Source organism: Tyto alba, unplaced genomic scaffold, assembly GCF_018691265.1.
Source record: "Tyto alba isolate M040663 unplaced genomic scaffold, T.alba_DEE_v4.0 Super-Scaffold_14, whole genome shotgun sequence".
NCBI classification, from domain to species: domain Eukaryota; kingdom Metazoa; phylum Chordata; class Aves; order Strigiformes; family Tytonidae; genus Tyto; species Tyto alba.
Window position 1 is genome coordinate 49,147,783 of NW_024881276.1, and position 16,762 is coordinate 49,164,544.

The following is a 16,762-nucleotide window of genomic DNA, read 5'->3' on the forward strand; positions in this document are numbered from 1 at the left end:
TTGAAGCAAACAACCAGAAATAGTTACCCTGACGCTTCCAAAGTACCCATCAACAAGAACCCCCTAACAGCAAACAAAACAATCTGCTGACCCAAGTGCATGCAGAAGGTAAATCATATTCACTTACACACCTATCTTGTGTATGTGTCTCCTTACCTGAAAAAATACCTCAAAACTAATTCTCAGTAAAAAATACACACTTAACACATGCTAACTACCAATTTAAGGCTTAACAGATCTGCTACCCAACTAAGGGGCAGATAAATATATAAATAAACAAAACGAGCACATCATAACCAAGTATCAAAGCCCACAGCAAGCAAGCTCTGCCAGCAGAGTCTGGTCTCTTGTAGCCTTCTGTTTACACTATGTCACCTCAACGACAATCCTGACAGAAGCATGGCTGGTCTTCCAAGAAAACAATGCAAACATCCAACCAAACTGAACCTGCTGAGTGGTTAGCCAGCTAGATTTTTCTAAAGCCGATGAAAATTGACAAAGTCTCACAGGGGGTTCTTGCCATCAGGATAAAGAAGCCGGGCTAAGTCCTGGACCCACAAGCAAAGCCAGAAGCAGCTCTGTTGTTGACCCTCAGGAGAAGGGCACGAAAAGAGGCTGAGCCTTGTAACCGCAAGGCCACATCACATTTTAGGATGCTGCTCTGTGGAAGACGCCTGCTAGAGCGCCAGTGTTCCAGCCTACAGCGGCAGAAGGAAAAGCTGCGACACCTGCACTCACCCCGGTGCCGCCGTTGGGGTGAATGCCGCACCAGAGCCACCTCACGCAGCGGCTACAGCCCGTACAGCCCCGGCCATGCTCCTACATCCCCCACCCATTTAGCGATCACTAATTCTGGTTCTGGGTGATCTCTTCCATGTGTGCTTCCTGTCGGTTAACTCACTGGCGTTTCGGCAATTAGCCCTTGTGCGCGCCAGAAAGGTGCGTAAGCAGCTGCTCCCCCCGCAGACTGCAACAGCACCGAAAGCTGAAGGACCTTCAGACACTGCTAGCTAGAGAAAACAACTGAACCCTGAAGGAAGAAGGTTCAGAAATTTTAGCCTGCATTTTAAAATGGCATTTTCCCAGATATCTATTAGATTTTGTTAGTTCCTCCCCACTCGTCAGCAGTACCTGGCTCCCACCAGCTAACCATGCCTGTAACTTCACAGAAGTTTGCAATTAAGCTCCACACTTTGCTGTCCCCATCATGCCGCTTCTACCTGGAACACATTTAAACTTTTATTTCATGGCATCCGCTCCTGTGTTCATTTTCTGCAACCAACTCTCGTCTTTTTAGCAAGTATTATATGGCAACATAATCACATGCTATTTCGCCCAAATCTTTGTCCGTGACATGCGAAGCAGATCCAAATACACAGAAACAAACAACTCTGGCTTTAAAAGAACACTAAAGTGTGTAAAATCAAGCTGCAATCCAATATCACAAAACGCAAGTTTGAAATTGTTTCTATCCCACTATGACCTACACCATGTACCACACTGCATCGCGCTCTCCATCTGTCTGTCTTCCTAAAGTGCTGAACCACCATTTGCTTTTGTTTGGGATATTTTTGGAATCAAATTGACAAAAGTAGCTGAGTTGCTGTTCGAGTAGGAACTTCAGCTCCTGTGGGTAGCAGAGATCTGTTAAATCTCAGAGTTTGTTAAATGGTAAGAGATCTGCCTATTGCTGTAGTCAATGAAGTACATGGCCTATTTCTGAACAGGATAAACGCGCTACAAGTATGACAGGGAGACAGTTACTCCAGCCCTTACCTATGACCTACCCTTACCCTGACTTATCTAGGTGAGCTTATCATACGGTTTCTCCCTACAGTCAGTCCTAAGTCAGATAAGTATTACTGGTAGCCTTCTACCTTGTTAGTATGAAACTAAATTAATGTTTGAAAAGTGCTCCACGATCCTCCTTTACAAAGCTCTGTGCTATTTCAACAACAGCATCACCTTTAGCTGGCACCTCTCTGCCTACTGCCCTTCAAAAGATGAGCAAGATAAAACTTCACAGGACTTAAGTGATCCCATGGTATATTTTACACGTTCTCCATCACCCCTGAGGCCCTGCCTGTGCTCCTTGCTGAGCTCAGCAAGGCAGCACGAACCCTAAGCACTGGTCACCTTGCAAATCCCAAAGGGACTCTCAGTACATTATGTCTCTCTGCTACTGCCCAGCTCACAAATAATTTCTGTTTTCCATGCATGAAGGCTAGGTATTGGAACACCCAGTTACCCCTAAAATGAATTATCCAAAGCCCATGACAGATTACTGCTTTAAATAGAAACGTATGCTCAGCTCCAGGAATTCAAGTGATGTTCCTTAGGTTGTTTTCTTAAATTGTGAACCATTTTACCCTAGTCTTCAGCCCGGAGCAGCAGTTCTACTATAAAGAGACTTTTTAGCAAGATGCATCATCGCCCTATCAGCTGAACAAGCATTTAGGAGATCCAAGACCCAGTGGAAGTCAGATCGTGGCTGTTACACAGACACCATTCACTACAGAAAGACACACAGTCGCTCTCTGCTTCCACTTTGGAATGAATCTCTGCAATGGATCAACAACAGAAGTCCTCCTGATTTAACCCCACTGCTGGAAGGACTGAGGCCGCAGACAGACTTCAAACTTTGCTTTTACAGCATGGCCTGGAAGCCCCCCATCCCTTCAGTACGTTGAACTATATATTCTATAACCTCTCTCCATTCCTACAAAATAGGGGGTCATTCATAATGTGAACAGATAAACTTGATTTCAGCCCCTATTTTTTAATACCTCTGTGTTTCTAAATTCTCTTTCCCCATTTTTGCTTATTCATGTTCTCTTAAGTTTTGATCTACATTTCAGAGACTTTTTTGGTGTTCACTTTTTTCTGATGCATCTCAGTCAAATGTAGGATTGGTGTAATGAAAAATGTTCTAATTCTCTCTTACATCGCATGGGACTTTAAAAAAATGGATGCTGCCATAGTGTGATGAACTTGTTTTCCTTTAGATTGCTTCATCTTCCATATTACCACTCCCTGCACTTCATGTGCATTTCTATCATAATTGTTGATATATTCACATACAATTACATAATTATGAGAGAAGATGTCCCATAAAAAAAAAATAATAAAAATAAATCCAGTCAAATACAAAACACAGCTTACATGGACACTTTCATTCATTTCTTTTTTTTTGTATGGAAGATTTTCACAAGACATAGCATAACTAAAGACAGTCCATGGTCAAGTGAATGCACATATGATTAAATGACAGTGCAAGTTTTACTGGCATTATTTACTCGTTGAATGACAAAACATTAATGGAATCCCTTTAGTAGACTCTTCAGATTCTATTTATTTGATTATTTTTTTTTCCTTCCACACATCCATAGAATGTTAGTTGCTTGTTTTGTATGGAGGCAGGAAGCTGGCAGACAGAAGCAAGCAAAAATACCAGCTCCTTCTCTCCCTCTCCAGGATCCCTGACTGCTGGCGAGCATCCCTACCAGCAAGCTTTTGAAAAGAGAGCTGGACTTGGACCCTTCAAGAACTGAAGCATGTGTTTAAGCTTGGGATTTAACAGTTCCACAGAAAGTCACGGAACAACTCATGGGTAGTCTTTGCAGGATTTGGGGCTTAAAAGTACAGATGATACACAGTACCCAAAATGCAAAGGTTGCAATAACTGGAATTTATGAACCATATGACAAAAAAAGTAATTTATTCTATGCTATCAGTAAAAATATCATGTACCTTTTAAGGCAGATGTAATGGCTTTTAGAAGTTAGCAGCAGGAAAAACAATTAAAACCAGCCAACAAGATTTTACAAGGTACATCTCAGCCTAAGGATGACAAAAAAAGTGACAGACACTAGGGAGAAAGTAGGAATATTCCAACTTGACAAGACAGATGTATGGACAGCTTTGCTTAAAGTAAGACACATGTGCTTCATAACATCACCAGAGGATACCTGTCAAGGCTGACATTCATGATCTACTGACAGCAAGAGATACCTGCAGGGAGATGTTCCACACCTACCTTCAGTGCAGATACAGATCAAACATTACAGAGATACTACACCAGTAAAAAAAAATTTTTTTTTCCCTTCATTTTTTTTGCATGCTGGCTGTATTACTTCCTTTCTGGTCCTGGAAACATTAATCAAAGAATTACAGTTTTCTTGGATGTCTTATAAATACGTGTACATAATAAGGCTTCAGAGAAAAAAAAGTTAAGATACCTTAAGAGAGCTGGATGGTGCGGGAAGCAAGGGAGAAGAATTATTGTTTAGCTTTTTACAGCATACACTTCTATTTCAATTACATAACTGTATGCAAGTCTTCATTTTTTAAGTGTTAATGAACAAGTGTTTGATTACCTTCAGTAATTTTTTTTTTCCTCCTATCTTCCTCTGTTATTTACAAAACCTGATATAGACAGATGATCAACTTCTGCAGTCTTAATTTTGGGACTATCTCAAATCTTGATCTGTCACCAAGAATGCCACTAGTGCTTGCGCTGAACAAGCAGCACTCATCAGGCATTCCCCAAACTACATCCACAAACACCAAAATCCTTATGAAGGTCTTCAAAAGTAACCAAGTGCTGTAAGGCACATGTTGTAACACAAACTAGAAAGAAATCCAAGACCTGCAAAAGCAGAACCCCAGAGGTGTGAATTGTGACTATGGTGTAGTCCCTGTTGGAGGGTTCTCGGTGGAAGAATGTCTGAACATCAGCAACACTCATGTTATTTCCATGAGGACAGTGGAAATGAATTTCTGTCTTCCTGTTACCTTAAAACCGTATTTCCTGGAGTCCAGCTGGGCCCTCATCTGACTCCATGCAGATTACTGGTATAAAGGAGCAAAGGGAACATTTCAAGTGGATTTTCCACACCTTCTGCTCTGGTTTACACTATCTAAATTCTCTACTACTTTATAAAAACAAATGCCAAAGAGAGAAAAGAGGACCAGACTACGACACTAATGGCTTGGTGTTGTGGGGGCTAGTGAGTCAGTGATCCAAGCTGTTTCAACAAAGAAGCAGGAGACTGGGAAATGAGTTTATGTTCTCACAGGTCTAGTGGGCTGACGAGGTCACTGAATTTTCAAATAAAAGCAAAAAGGAGATTGCTGGCAGTAAAATACAGCTACATGAATACAGAAAGTTTTTTTAAAAAATAAATTTATTATAGCTCTCAAATAATTGAACCAGAATATTCCTATAATGAAGGACAGAAAAATAGTTGGCACTGATTACTGACCAGCCAGTGAATATATTCTTTATTGTTTCACAGTGGAAAGCCAATAATGAGCTTCCTAATTTTTGGAGATGTGATGGTTTAATGGGGGACATGCTGAGACTCAGTGGAGTCCTGTTTGCTAGCAGAGGTTTGGGATAGACTGTCACCACATGAAACACTTAGCAACACAGCAACAAGTCTTACTTGATTTTTAATGACACATTTCCATCTTCATAAATGATTTTAAACTATTTCTTATTCTCTTAAACTCAGACCCAAGTTGCTTGCTTTCTTTGTTCTCTAATACATAAAATTAAACTCCAAGATCATCAAAAGAGTGTCAACAGCACTTTTTTGAATTTTGGGGGTTTAAGTGAATCTTTCATGACCACCAAAGAGCAATAAAAGCAACATATAATAAAAGTCAATAGATTTTAAACTTCAGCTCTACTCTTCTCATACACACATGCACACGAAATAAGATGTTCTTCAGGGTTTTTTAATGCAAAGAAATCAACCAGGTTTTGTCTAGTATGAAATGCACTTTATGTTGAACAACTGTACTAACCATTAGCATGGTATCAGGATGCGTCAATTTAGGAAAAAAAAAAAATAAAGTGCATGGGAGAATAGATTTGTTACTGGTAGTCACTTGCCCTTTGCATATCATTTAGTTTTGCTTTTGATTAATACTGTCATAGTTAATTCTTCAAAGCTATTGGTAAGAATGGTTGTAAGGGCATTTCAAATACTAGCCCTCTCCCAGTCTGCTTTTAAAATCGAAACCACACAGACAACAAACAAGTGCACAGAATAGCACAAGAAAACCTCACACATTAAATATAGAGAAAAAACCTGACTATTGTGTGCAAGGAATACTCTGCCCAGGTGTGCTTGTGTCACCATTTCTGGCAACTGTGTTTTAAAAGATACTAAATGAACGTGAATCATTCCATGAGACTTAAGCATAATATAAGAAATACAGCTTGCAAAGTCATGAGGACATATGCAATCCACTGCAAAGTCTTTTAATGATGGCTGATTTTAAACAATAATTTCTCCTTTATTTTTCCTTCTAGTTGTCTTTTTTTTCCTCTTAATTTATAAAAGACAACATGAAGAAATATAAAAAAAATAATATTTTACTTCATAGGGAGTTTTTCAGCCTTTATGAATATCTTCATTAAAGTAAGTGAAAGACAGGCAAACCCTGCCTGATACAAAATTGCCCCAAAAGACACACTTAGGAACTGGATCCTAGCATTACAGTGCATGAGTAAACTGATTAGGAGATTAAAAATACAAAACTTAGTGTAGATCTTGACTATCGGGTTTTCCTTACATGCCTGTCAGAGAACAAACACAGCTGACTGGACCTTACTTGGCCAAGTATTTCAACCAACACCTGGCCTGAAATGCAGTACATAACCCAAACTTGGGAGTGCTACGTTAACCACAGTACTGGAAAACGAAGTTATATTATGGTCAGGCTGCCAGAAAGTGCTCGTTGTCAGTAGGGCAAACTTGTTAAACTACAACTTGGTAGTTGTAGTCTAGAAAATACAATCAAAAAACCAAAAAAAAAAACAAAAACCAAAACCAAAACGGAAAAAAGAGCAAACAGTAAAAAGGCAGGGAAAGATGAGGAAAGAAAAAAAAGAGTGAAAAAAGGGCAAGGAAAAAAGAATGAAGAAAAAAGGCAAAGAAAAATAAAGGAAAAGCTCTATGAACACCATCATCATTTAGCTCAACAAAGATCAAGTAACAGGCTTTGAATACATAAAAGACATCAGCAAATAATCTGTTTTCCCCATCCATAATGCAGAGCACAAGTGGGTGGCTTCCACTGCCCAAGTCACCCTGTAGCATCGTCCCTGCCCCGCACGCTAAAAGTAAAAAAAAAAAAAAAATTGATTTAATGTAAACTAAGTGGTGCATGATATTTCAAATATGTAACTAAAAAAGTGTTTTTAAAATATACTCAAAATGTTCTGAATTCAAGTAGGATGGTTGAATAGGAGTTTGGACAATCTTTATAAAAATGACCACTGCCCCCCACTTCTCTAATGTCTTCCATTACGTTGTTGTTTGGGTTTTTTTTTCCCCTCCATTTGAATGTTCATTCCCCAGTCTAAATGCCAGGTAACAGCCACTTGTTAGGGAGAACCAAATCAGTACATGTATCTTAAACTTAATCAGTGCTGGAGGGTACCAACTACCAGGTTTGTGGGAATCGGCTCCTGGACCTACAAAAACAACCTTTATAAAGTGAGAAATGGCTTAGGAAATGGTTAATCTTTTATTTCCTACTATGCTTTATCCTAAATAAAGCTAATCTCTGAAAGAAGCAGGACTTCAAACAGTAACTATAAATTTTTAAAAAATAACCAAGTGACCAACACTTTTCAAACAGACTTGCTGTATCTGGGCACAACAGGTTCAGCTCTATTTTGGAGCAAGGTTTTAATGAAACTCTGGTGGATAAAAACGCAAGCCACAGACCTCACAGGAGATGTTTGCTGTTTGGGCAACGCAGTTTCTGTTTGGCAGAAACATACCACTTCCACATCAAAACCAAACACCGGAAAACCAACACACATCTCCAAACCCAACACCTGCTCAGTAGGTGAGCATTAAATCCAGGAGGGGAAGGAGGGGGTCCGGGAAACACGCCTGCCCAAATGGCACAGCAATTCGGGAGCAGGAAGGATCGTCACGCCATGGAGGCCGGGTCAGGGAAAGTGACAACGAGGCATCAAAAATGCTGCTGCTACCAAGTGTCAATGGTGACCTGCGTTGGGGCTGTGACGGAACAGCCGAAACTGCATCACGGTACCCACGCCGCATCACGCGGGGCTGAACAGGAGCACCCAGGGTGCTGGACCCGGGCAGGGAGCTGCAGGGGGGGCAGCCCCAGGCAGGGCATCCTCCTGGCCCACTGCCCCCCGGGGCACAGCCCGGGGGTACGGGGGTGCGCCCAGCGGCTGGGGCGCAGGGGGACAGGTCCCACCGGCCGGCCAGGCACCGCTCCCACCCACCACACCGAACCCGCGGGCGGGGGGCCGGGTATGTTGGATGTTTTAGGGCCTCTGCACCCACGTGCCAAGCCTCCTCCAGCCCCATCAAGCCACCACCCAGCGTTTTGGGGAGAGGGAAACGGCAGTACATACCTGCTGCAGGGAGGAGGAGAAGCCGCGCTGGAATTGGGCAGCTCTGCCGAGCGATGCCCTCGTGGGGGGCCTCTGCGGGCCCTGAGGAAAGCCAAGGAGGCTTTTTGTGTGAGCAGGTTCCCTGTGAGCTGGGGGCTGGAGGAGAGGGAGGATGAAGAGCAGAAGCCGAGCCTGGGCAGCAGGTGAAGGGGCTGGAGGTGTTTACTTCCAAACCGGCCCCAGCCCTGGGGGTTCCAAACGGGCAGCTGGGGCCCAGGAGGGGGGAGGGGAGGGGAAGCTTGCACCTAAGGCTCGCCCTTTTGAAAGTAAACTTAAGAAAAAACCCCAAACTCACAAAAAATCCAAAACCATGGAAATGAAACACGAGCGAACCCACCCAAATGATTTGTGTGCAACCGTCCCTGCGGAGCGGCTCGCTGGTGCATCGAGGGGAAAGTGCGTCCTCAATGGAGGAGTTCGCCTTCCAGAAATAGGTTTGGGGATGTAAATCACTAACACCTTTATTCAAACGCATTACTGTCTCCAAACAGGAGCCTCCACTGAAGGATGCAATTTAAACAGTTTGAAGCAACCAGCCGTAACCCTTTTGTATTAACTTTTTTCTTTAATTTTCCAGATTGTGTGGCTTTCTTCCAGAGTCAGTTCAAAAAAAAAACCAGTTGCCTGAAGACTCAGGTCTTAATCAAAACAGGCCTTTTTTTAGCCTTGAACTTAAGTTACAGTAGGGTGTTTGCTATCACAGGATTCGTTACAGCCTTCAGCAGCTGCAGAGGCAGGAACAACAAAACAAGAAACCCAGAGAGTCACAGCCCACAGCTCCACTTACTTCACCAAAATACTAACGAGACTCCAGTGACACTCTCCACTCGCCAAAATTTCTGGGTCAAAGCGCAGAAGACAAGCATTTGTTAGGGGGCGAGCTGCCTGGCCGGACGGCAGGCACTAACCACCCCGCGGTGCCAACCAACCGCCACAGCAGGACTGCCCGCAGCCACGCGTGTCCCCATCCCCCGGGAAAATCCCCCTGGATCAGCCCAGCAGCTGCCCTTGCCCGGAGCTCCCAGGGAGCAGGCAGGGCAGGGCTCCCCTCGCCGCACGCCCGGTGCGGGGCCCACGCAAAGCAGCCAGGCCCTGGGGAGCAGCGCCCGGCCTCCCGCACGCCCAGAGGTCAGTCGCCCAGGGGATGGATACGCTGGGACACCTGCGCTACTGAACATCGCCTGGCTCCTGAAGTGAAGGAGACGTGACCCACCCAGCCGGAAAGCTTTGGCATCCTTTTGCTCCAAAGCAGCATTTTTTTCACTCCTACATCTGCTGTCACAACAGGAGAGAGCGCCGACAAACCCGGGAAGGTGAGCAAAATAAATGCCTGAAATTCAAAACACAGAGGAGGCAGAGCCCAACCTCCTTTGCAATGTTTCCTCCCACGGAGAGGGGGATATAATGACAACAAGCGCTACAAAAGCCCTCTGCTGACGCCAGAGCAATTTATCAATAGCGCACTTTTCCTCCAGAACAGACTGTGAAATGCAACCACCTCTCAGACAGGAGATGAGTGCTTGTCTGATGAGCATCATAGAGCATAGCAACAGCACAATCCAAAAAACACTGGCTTTTAGCAAATTAAAGCAGAGGAGAAATTTTGACAGACGGAATAGTTGCCCGACAGCAATGAAAACACAGGTCCAGAACTGAGAGAGCATTCATATATACACCCCAAAAAATCTGCTCTGTACTCCTGTGTGATTGGGACTACCTGAGCCTCAATGAAGACCAACTTTTCTAGAAAAGACAGCTGTCATTCTTGTGTTTTGCTGTTATTTTAAGATCGTCCTAAAATGAAAATCTTTGTGATTTGTTAACTGGATTACCAGGGGTTCCCTCTAGCTTTTGCAAGCCACTAAATGGTTAATCTCAGCATAAAGAGCTCTAGAGCCAAGGAGATCACAGGTAAAACGGCCACACAAAACACTTAATGAATTTCAGTGCATGGGTACCCGCATCTGTTCATTCCCACGAGGGCATCTGCAGTTCAGCAACAGCTTTCTCACTGAAGGGCCTATCGAGTAACAACTCAAAGTCAAATTGAAATTTCACGTGAACACGAGGGATGGCCTACAGTTCTACTCGCAGCCTTCAGAGGATGAGACACTCTCAATGGCGGGGGGGGGGGGGAAAGTCAATCTTTTTGACTTGCCACTCCCAAAGCTCCATTTTTATCTTTGATTAGTAGGCATACAAATTGCTGTACAGTCCAGTCACAGCAGAAACACAGCCAAGTGCTTTTGTGCAGCACAGAGCAGCACAAAAGGAGACGTTCCTGCAGCAGACATCGCGGGGTGAGTGCAGCTGAATGGGAAAATTGTTCCAACTCTCTTTTTCACCTCTTGTTGATTGTGTCCGAGTGTCTTCCACAAAACCAGGACAATGCGGCTGTGTCCATTGCTACTGTAATCCATTCTAAGGTTTACCATGTGCGTAACGAAGCTTTCATAATAAAATTCAGTCATAATTACTACCAGTATCAGGGGAACCATATACAGATGTATGAGCAAATGAAAGAATTAGTCCCTTAATACGTATTTAATAGGCCATTAGACACCCTTGCACAACCCAGTATTATAGTTTGTCTACTTTTGCTCTCTTCAATAGTACAATAGGCTAAGACAGTTGCCCAAACAACCCCTCAAAACAGCTACTACCCACTGTTCCAACAGAAGAAGAATCAAATTAACGGCTACAGACAGTATTTACTCAGCTTTGCTCATCTTCAGTATGACTAGCTCATAATCATGGTAATGTAACTCTTAATGCATCTCAGAAAACAAAGAGTCTACATGAAAATGTCAAATAAAACAGGCTTGTGCAATGATCACTGGCAGAAATACCACAAGATTGACTTGATAATAAATTCCTAGCTACTATCACATTTTCTGCAGAACAATCTCCTTCCATCCTCAACCCCTACCAAGAAATGAAATGGGTAAAGCAAATAATTAGTGAAAAGTGAACCTCTGCAGTCTGTTCCCTGCCCGAACCCTCCCCTACCAGACTCTAGGTTAATGTCCAATCTATTGACCTAAAATAATATTAAAATAAATACTAAAGCAGCAACACTTTGTCAAAATATGTCATTTCTCAAAGAAGGCATAACTCAAGAAGGTAAACAGAATGACAGGGGAGAGCAGAATTTTGTTAAAAAGCTGGATATAAATAAAAATAAGTGGAAAACATAAATCTGCACACATTTAACAGTAATACATGTAATTCTCTTCTTTCTGAAGTCAGCGTTTTAAGCATCAGGAACAAGCTTTTAATGCAAACTAGATTCCTTAGAGCAGTGGTTTAATTTGATCACAGAAGGAGGAGATACAGATAAAGGAACTTTGACTTCGTTTTTGGAAACACCATCACCTCTCAGAACTATGCAGATCCATATAAAATCCTTTTAGGTCTATCAAAATTTGTAGTGATTTAGAAAGCAGATGTACTAGCTCAATACGCAATTTTCAAGTGCCATCTAGTGGTTGTTTTCGTTTTTATTTCAATTTGGTATTCAAAAATAACTTACCCACTTTTTAGATTTCAAAAGAAGTTTGTTATTCCTATCACCTATTATTTTATTATACGACTCTTGGTACTGCAATGGTAAGTCAATGCTTAAATTAAGCTTAAGTTTAAGCATTCTGATGGACTGAATTTGGGCCAGAAGACAGCTGATTTCAGGACTAAGGAATGAAAAAGCAAAAAAAAAAATGTCATCCATAAAACCAAAACAAGGCATAGATGTCAGTTCAGTTCAGAGCTTTTTCAGTATAACTTAATAACTTCTTATCATGAGAAAATTCTGACATATTAAAGTCCATAATTAGGGCCTCAACTGAACATATGAGAAAATCCTGGAGAATAAAGCATGTTCTAAGCATTCCTCATGCCAGATAAAGCCCAAAATCCACAGTGACATGTCAAGCGGTTTCTGTTTTACACTCAACCCAACCTGTGAGCTTACACAGGCCCAAAACTTGACACTCAGCTGAGTTTAGTGACTTAACATTATTAGTCTCATGATGGGAACAATTACTTTAGGTCTGTCTCCGGCCTCAAATATCCTCTTATTCTCCAAATATAAGGAACTGGGCTGACTAGGCATTCCAAAAAACGGCTGGACACGCACATGCAATACAGTGTGCCCAAGAAGGCATCAAACCTGCGGTGCATGTCATGCAGACCACCTGTGCAAAAACATGCAGAGCACGTAAAATCCTGAATTCAGTGACTACACAGAGACTCGTACGTGCTTGTATCTCTATCTGGAAGTCCCCGGACACAAATCTGGAAGTCAGTGCCAGGTAGCCAATCAACCAATGAGAATATATAGGCTTTTTTAAAATGGACCTCTGAGACCCTAAATGGAAGATGTTGTTCTACTCCTGTAACATACTTCGATAGAGCTAGTAGTATAATTTTGTGTGTGTCTATCTCTGTAGAGAAAGTATTAGAACACAGAGTTTGAGACAGAGCCAAAGTTAAAAACGTACCGTTACCAAACATCATCTTCTATTACTTTTCTACCGAAAGACTTGTTAGCTACCTTGCCGTGGCAGAATCAAATTCACTGGAAAGAAAAAAAAAAAAAAAAAAAATTTAAAATGCTTAGCTCTTATTCATTCTGTCTTGAATCCAGATTTCAAAGCACTTTAATGAAAGGTGGTAACATTTATAGCTTCCTAATTTTTCTAGTTAAGAAAGAGTCTGAGAGAGATGCAAAAAGGTCAGAAACAAATTTGTGGTCCAACTAGGAAGAGAGCTTGTAACTCTGATCCCAGCTCCTGCTCCCTGCTGCCATCTTTCCCTCCCGGAAGACAGGAGATGAAGAAACTGAAAACTTTCACATTTGACAATCTTTGCGTGTGTTCATTACATGGGTAATTACAGAGACATCAAACATCCCCAGCGAGGCACGTTTTAGATCTACCTCCAGCAGGCCTCCATGGAGCTGCAGAGTTCAGCCGGAGAATTCGGCGCACACACACGTACCATGGGTTCTGGGCAGCCCCTGCTGACACCCCCCGAACCCCCCAGGCAGGTGACAGCTACCACCTGTGTGCGGCAGAGCCTCAGCAGGCATCACCCCACTGCCACACCAGCAGCGAGGGGTTCACTGGGCAACCCTAATTGCTTGCGCCGACAAAACTGTACATGGACAAACCTGTAAGCACCTCGCTTTTAGACCTGAGCACCATCTCCCACTCATAATGCATACAAGCCCTCAGACACACCGTGGAACGTGTCTATCTGATTTGGGGCTCATCCAACATCCTCAGTGTAGTAATGAACATATGGGTCCTGGAAAATCTACAGGGTAGTGCAACTACCTCTGGGCAATTAGATAAAAAGCAATGCAGAGATTTGGAGAGGCATGAAATCACAGAGCTGTCCCTGAATACAAGAGGGCACACACAATGCCAGAAAGAGTAATAAAATTTCATAATGCACAGACAGAAAGAAAGGAATAAACAGTGTCACTTAAAAATCCCACAGAAGGAAGAGTATTATCTTATTGCACGTCTAGCCTCAAAAAGGCAACCTCAGCTACTCAGCACATTTAACTCTCCTTTTAACACCCACCTATTGAAATAACTTTAAGTCCCATAGTTATGTATCTCATTGCCTAAATTGTTGCACTTCACTGTTCAATTAATCTGTTAAATAAAAATGTTCATTTAATTTGGAAAGCATCAAAGTTTTGGCCTATGTGGCTGCTAGCCCTTTTTAGGATAAGAGTATTTTGTGCATTCTCTCGTGTGTGCCCACTCAGAGCCCACTCATCAAAATGATCTGAGCCAAATTAGCAAACAACTCCCCCCAAGATGCCATGCAACACCAAGCTGAAGTCTACTGCTTTTTTTGCAGGTAAAATGTAGATGCAGGTGAAATGTAAGCTAAAATTCTGCATGCAGTCTTAAACTACTCCGTTTGATGGAAAAGGTCTAAAGGTCAAATGCACACAGCTTAAGCAAATTAAGAAGAAAAAAAAGGAGTATTTTTATCATCTTTCACACAGTAATTTTAAAAATTGCTCTAACTGAGTGCTACATGAATACCAGTATGAATTTGAACATCCTGTATAATGGTAAGCAATATTGACAAAGATCAGAAGTGCATAACAATGCACCCATACTTAATGGTTGGCATTTCAGTGTAGTGTTACAGCCACATTCTCCTGAAGCTCAACGGATGCTGGGCATGAATGACTTCAAAGTCCTGGAAGAAAGCAAGCTACCAAGAAAATTCATTCTTTGCCAAGGAGGTACGTTTATGCCATAAGGTGTAGTTTTCAGAGTTTTCCCTTAAGAATCTCTCTCTCAAATGAGCTCCAAACTAAACCATCAAAAGTAAGCAGGGCTGTAGACAATGCTCCTATTCTGAAGCCGTAAGCATGCTCACTAATGTTGTAAAAATGCATCACCACCTCGAGTTCCGCTGAACATAACAGTCTCTTTAAAGGCAAAAAGAGACTTGGCTTATTTTTAATTCAATCACATGATTCAGCAATGTCCACTTCAAAAGATCTAAAGCTGGGAATTTAAGATAAACTGCATGTGAAGGATTTATGGCAAATATTTTTGCATTGTTCCCCTTAAAACTAGACAATGTAGTTAGTTATTAATTTTTATGCACTAACAAACCGTTATTTCAAGGAAAGGGAAATACTGAAGACTACATTCACAGTACCTAGAAGTCTCTAGTCCTGGCTCAGGGCTGGCGTAGCTTCAAAGCTGGATCATGCTGCTCAGGAGCCTGCCACGGGATGGAGAATTCACCACCTCTTTTGGCACCTGCTCCACCACCCTCACAATGGAGGATATTCTTCCTTATGCTCAACCAGAATTTCCTCTGCTGCAACTTTTGTCTACCGCCTCTTCCCTGTCCTTTCGCTGTGCACCTCTAAGAGGAGTCTAGCTCCATCTTCTTCATAATTGTCCTACAGATAGTTGGAGTCAGTTGGAGCCTCCCTCCCCCTTCTCTTCTCATCTGAAACACAAGTAGTTCTTACAGCCTTTCCTGATACGTCATGTGCTTCAGACCCAACCACCTTGGTGGTTTTTGACTGTGCTTCCTCCAGCTCTTTGGGCTCTCTTGTATGGGGGTCCGCAGTCTCAGAAGCACACAGCAGAGCAGGAAAACCCCTTCTGAAGTCCCTCTGAATGGCAGCTCTGCCCCCCTGCTTATTGTCTACTTCATTGGTATCATTAATAAAGACATTAAGCACTGGCACCAGTTATCAGTGCTTAATCAGTGCCACCCCTAAAGAATGCCACCAGTGACTCTCTGCCAGTTCAATGCTGAACCACTGGATCAGCTGATTTTTCACGCACAGTGCAATATATCCAACCATCCATCTAGTCTGTATCCAGTCTGGCCCCAGGGATGCTCATGGCAGTGTGAAAAACCTTGGTACCATCAAAGTAAGCAAGGCTCTCTGCTCTCCTCTTGCTCATGGCACCTTGTCTCCATCACTTCACCACACTGATCGGGCACAATTTGCCCATGGTACATTCATGCTTGGCTGTTCCTAGTCACCTTCCTGTCCTTCAGATACATGGAAATCGCTTCCACGAGGACCAGTGCCACAATCCTCCAAGGGACTGAGCTGAGGTCAGCCAGCCTGCTGTCTCCCAGATGTTTCTTTGTGCCTTAGAGTACAATTAAACATCTCAGGGTCTGACTTCTTCCTCTTGCATGATCCATGAAAACGATGATACTGTTTCACTTGACCTGCAGTAACCTGAGATTACAACCATGTTACCATATTTGCCAGCAATTCTAAATGCAGAAAAGCTAGAAATACTGGCAGCTGGAGAACAGATAGCACAGCCTGTTTGGTTTGACCTTTCCTGTATATTTGCAGGCAGCTACCCAATACTACAAATCAAAGTTTGCAAACACTGCTCCCCCACTAAAAACAAAGAATGAAAAAAAAAATCCATGAGATTTAAACATTACATGGTATTTTCATTGTGTTTGGAAATGTGAGTCGAATTTGGTCCCAGCTTTCTTTCATAATTTGATTTTTTTTAAAGTTTGTTTTTCAGTAAGGGGAAGAGCATGGAGTTACCATGATTCTGAGGAAAGCCCTAAAAAAAACTCATCAAGAGAGCAAGAGCAAGCAAGTGAACTTTCTGGTCAAGTAATGTGTGTAATTTAAGAATAAAGTAAGAACGCCTGGCACCAAGTGAACAAATTCTTTCTAAAATCCAGATGTTTAGCACCCTCAGAGTTCTGCTGTGGACAGGCCAGTTCAAAAGTCTGTTGCTCTATGCTCAAGGGCCTAAACACAAAACAAGT

The 16,762-nt window shown here is 42.6% G+C and overlaps 1 protein-coding gene across 1 annotated transcript in view; it reads right to left on the reverse strand.

Moving 5' to 3' along the window:
• The window catches only part of BBX (BBX high mobility group box domain containing), a 161,270-nt gene that overhangs the window by 78,494 nt on the left and 66,014 nt on the right, over positions 1 to 16,762 (reverse strand).